The 5,177-nt window shown below is 37.6% G+C and overlaps 1 pseudogene; it reads left to right on the plus strand.

Annotated features, from left to right (window-relative positions):
- Positions 1–3,262: 3,262 nt before the first annotated feature.
- Positions 3,263–4,080, plus strand: CR46150 (annotated as a pseudogene).
- Positions 4,081–5,177: the final 1,097 nt, after the last annotated feature.

Genomic DNA, 5,177 nt, shown 5'->3' on the forward strand with positions numbered 1-5,177 from the left:
ATGGAAGAAGTTTTGGTTGGCGAGGTCGAAAACAGCGCAGACGCAACTATACACAGCGCCAGTGAAGATAATCAAAATTACATATCTATAACAGAAAGGCCAATAAATTTCTTCTCTAGACAAATAGAGATAGAAAAAGTCGACAACGATACAACAAGTGTACAACATTTCTTTCAAAAGTTAAAGATTAAAATAGTCTACAAAGAAATGACACCTGAACTCGCCAAAAACCTCATTAAGGAATATGTGTGTACCAAAAAGAGTGCAATTTATTTCCGTAGTGACGAAGATTTTCTGATCTTCCAGAGAGCGTTTACCGAAATTATAAGCCCTAACAATTTCATAAAACTCTTAAGACAAAGTTTATTGATATAATAACGTATGCAGAATTTAAAGATTTAATCTTAAAGAAACATAAGGAACTTTTACATCCGGGTATAGAAAAAACAATCAATTTATTTAAAAAAGAATATTACTATCCTGATAGTCAAAAGCTTATTCAAAACATTATCAGTTAATGTGAAATTTGTAATCTGGCAAAAACAGAACATCGAAACACGAAATTGACATATGAAACAACACCGGAAATATTTAACACAAGAGAAAAATACGTGATAGATTTTTATCTCACAGGAAACCAGATCTTCTTATCTTGCATTGATATCTATTCGAAATTTGCATCACTAGTTGAAGTAAAAAGTAGAGATTGGCTAGAAGCAAAAAGAGCCATTACTAAAATATTCAATGATATAGGAAAAGAAATTAAAGCAGATAAAGACTCAGCTTTTATGTGTATAGCCCTACAAAATTGGTTAAGATCTGAAGGTGTACAAATTTCTATAACGACTAGCAAAAATGGTATATCTGACATAGAGAGATTCCACAAGACCGTAAACGAAAAACTAAGAATCATTGGTAGCGAGCAAAATATTGAAGATAGGTGCACAAAATTCGAAACAATTCTATACATATACAATCATAAAACTAAACATAATAGTACCAAAAGATTTTCAGCAGACATTTTCCTATATGCAGGCAGCCCAGACTTTAACGTACAACAATATAAAATCGATAAGATAGAATACCTCAATAAGAATAGGCACGATTTTGAAGTTGATATAAAATATAGGCAGGCCCCGCTTGTTAAAAGTAAAATAACCAATCCATTCAAAAAGACAGGAAGGATTGAACAAGTAGATGATAAACATTTCAAAGAAACAACCCGTGGTAGGAAAATCGTTCACTATAAGACAAAATTTAAGAAACAGAAAAAATGTAATAAGAGCAAATATGATAATTCCAGACTAACCAAAGAAGCACACAGTACACAACGTACTTCTAATAATGCTTAGTTGCATGCTATCACTTATCACCATGGTCAAGTGCAACAATATAGAAGTAAATCCAATAAGCGCGAAGAATGGATATCTTATATTCCAAACAGGAACAATGGAAAAATAACAAAGACAATGCTCATGTTCGAAGATATAGTAAATGAAGCAAACAACTATCCTAATGTACCACAAATACAATATTTAATTGTTATTAAATGTTAAGAATTATTAGTCGAAGTAAAAGAAGTCTTTTAAACGTAGTAGGAAAAGCATACAAATACTTATTCGGCACATTAGATGAAGACGACAGAGAAAAGTTAGAAGAAAAAAAAAACAACATGTCAGAAGACTATGTAAAAACCCATGTTCTAAACACGATTATGGATGTAATCAATAGTGGTATAGATATAATTAATAAGCTCAAAGTAGATAAAGAACAACACCAACAAAGTGCAGTACTAATATTTAACCTACAGCAATTTACAGAATATATAGAAGACATAGAATTGGGTATGCAATTAACCAGACTAGGAATTTTCAATCCAAAGTTACTAAAGCATGACTATTTAAAACATGTAAATTCAGAAAAAATGCTAAAGATAAAAACGTCAACTTGGCTTAAAACAGACACGAACGAAATTTTGATTATTTCCCATGTTCCTAGCGAAGTCACTAAAATTCCAATATTCCAAATTGTACCCAGATGAACATAATTATATTCTAACCGAGCAAATATTCGATAAATTCTACATATTTGATAACCAAGTATTCCATAAAGATACCAATAGGGTAATATTCGACAAATGTATTATTGGAATCATCAAACAAGAGCAAACTCAATGCAAATATATTAAAACACATAAAAATTACAAAATAAATTATATAGAACCAAATATACTATTAACATGGAATATTCCTGAAACAGCTGTTAAGACTGTACAAACAATAACAAACATCATTAAAATTAAAAATTGTACCATGCAAATAGATGAATTTCTAATCTCTAATAATATAGCAGATTTTACACAAACAATTTATATCACAAACAATGTAACACGTCTAGAACCAATAAATCACTTACAAACGAGAGAAATGATAGAATCCCATGTAAAACCACTAATAACTTTCTCCAAATTATATGCATTACAACGTTCGTCATAATGATAATTAGTTTGACTCTGTATGTAGCATATAAGTTTAAAAATATACCTAAGAAAATTGTTGTCAAATATCGTAAGCAAAAAGAACACACGCACCTTGAAAATAATGTCAATGAGAATATTCAGATTTCTCAAGGACAAAAATCGGACAAGTGGACCCGATAACGGACGCACAACTATAATTTGATTAATGTCTGTACTTGTATTTGCAAAATGCTGAAATTAATACGAGAATACATTTTCGTTTTTGAAATTTCCAGACAAAAAACTTGCACAGACGGCTGAACTTTTAACTTTCTAAATACCTTATGTAAGAATACTAATTTTGTAAATGATCAAATGGTCAGTTCAAATATTATTTATTTTTAATATTCGCAACATTCAAATTTCAAAGCGGACTATCGATACATATTTTTAAAAACAACCCACAAAATCCATATCAATTGGAAACAATTATGTATCGATATGAGCAGCAGAACTCCGATGGCGATAGCAACTCGCACAGATGATTTTTGGATACAGCACTTGGAACGCCGTTTACCCCAACAATAAAAATAGAGAGATATTAAATATCGTATAAATCACACAGATAGGAAAATGAAAGGAATATAGTGATCAAAGTCACCGTATATGGTGACTTTTCAACCATCCAGTTAACTTTGCACATCAAGCAGCCCGAGAATTTGCAATCGAAACGAGAAACTTCATCTCAGTCGGATTAGCCCATAACGTACATATGTTGGTTGTACTGTTGAATCCGGATCCAAAATGGATCGCAAAGAAGCTGTTTTGAATGACCAAGCGGTACGTGAAGAGCTCTCTCCAACGGTTGTCAAACCATCAGAGACTTTGGTGGCCAACAATGGGTGCCAGCCAGCTGCAGTGCAACCAAAGGCAAGAAGCACAAGAAAAGTTCTTGCTCTCCGGGAGACACCAATGCTGGCCAAGTGACATCGTCGGCGGATGAAGACACCAATGCTGGCCAAGTGATATCATCGGATCAAGACGCCAATACTAATACCAAGAACAAGAAACAGAAGAAGTGCCATTTTGCAAAGGATAACAATGGCTATCAAGCTGCTGGTTCTCAAGACAACCAAGGTTCATTTGGCAATAAACAGGGAAGTCTCAACTTTACGGCTATAACCTCCAATTCTTCAATGACGAGTAATGGTCTGCAGGGCATGCAACCAGATGGAGATGCTCCCGCAATCTCCCAGTATATCCAGTCAAGGAACCATGCCGCACATGCCTCTGTTAGCAATAAATCGGAAGAGACAGCTGGGGGATCTCAATCGCGGGTGCAATCGAATATTGCATCCATATCCTCGCCAGCGATGAAAGCAACTAGTAACGCAGCTGTACCCACACCAGCAGAACGCGCAGAGCGGAGTCACCTGCGCCGGAATCGCAAGTGGATACTAAGCAGGGACGTTAATGAAGATGCCGTGGTGCTGGTGAGCAGCGGCGATGAGGAGACCACCGCCGCCGACGATGGCCAAACAGAGAGAAGACCCTCAGCCTACGAGAATCAAACCCTTTTCACATTTTCGCCAACCGGTACCGGTGGCCTGGCATATGCTCTTCTTTAAAATTCTCCTCTTCGCTATCCTCATCCATCACTAGTTGGCCATTTAATGTGGGAAACTTAATGACCGGCAAAATTTTGCGCTGCTGATTGCTTTAATTCATTAGCTTCTGGATGAGATTAGCGATATCTCACGGTTCTTAGTTACTGTGAGCAGGTCAAACCAATTGCTCAGCTCCCCAATGGGCAGTGTATAGTCGATGAAGGGTTTTGTAAAGAATTGCTCCACCTACTGCAGCAGATGGAGGCCGCAGTCTGTGAGATTCTGCTGCTGCGGCACCTCATAGAGTAGAGCGGGCATATTATCCTTGTTTAAAATATGCGCCAGCGCATTCGGATACTTTGCCTTGTACTCACAGGTGAGATAATCCCGCAATATGGCAATCGCTCGATGTCGTGAGGTGACCGCCAACGAATCGAAAATAAGAATCAATGGCTGTGTTTAGCTATTGAGCTTTTTCAATAGCTTTTGCGAATAATAAATAGCCGAGGAAAGTTTGTTTATTTTACGATACTGTTTATTTCGCGAATTGTTTACAGCAGCTAGGCCCGACAAAGAGCTATATCGAATGCACAAGTTTAGTCTCTTCCGACAGACGAAGAAGTGGCAATTGGCGGGACAGATAGCCGAAATGCAGCGCCTAAGCTTAACGTAGGTAGATAACAAAAAGGACAAGGAATGAGCGCCGTACAGATAAATGCGTGCGAGAACAGCGGTTTGCCCTGTGGGCATCGCAACTGCTACCACTGACTACTTCGGCTTACAATATTAAAAAGTATGAGATTAGTCTACTGCACAGTTTTGGCGGCCGCATGACCCAACATCCTCCCCCCGTTGGAAGCTTGGATTCCAACAGAGTCCTCAATGGGAAGCAGACACAGCTTGTTCACTGCCCGCCTTATTACTCCAGACGCGGTCCAATTCTGCAACTCGAGCGACGCCGTCTCTACCAGGAATCAACTGCATGACTCTAGCCAAAGGCCATCTCATTGGGGGTAGATTCTCGTCCTTAACAAGAACGACGTTGTCCACGGCTACGCCAGGCTTTGGGGTGCGCCACTTGGAGCGCTGCTGGAGCAACGTCAAGTACTCTT

The sequence above is a fragment of the Drosophila melanogaster genome, chromosome Y (genome assembly GCF_000001215.4).
Source record: "Drosophila melanogaster chromosome Y".
Taxonomy (NCBI): Eukaryota; Metazoa; Arthropoda; class Insecta; order Diptera; family Drosophilidae; genus Drosophila; species Drosophila melanogaster.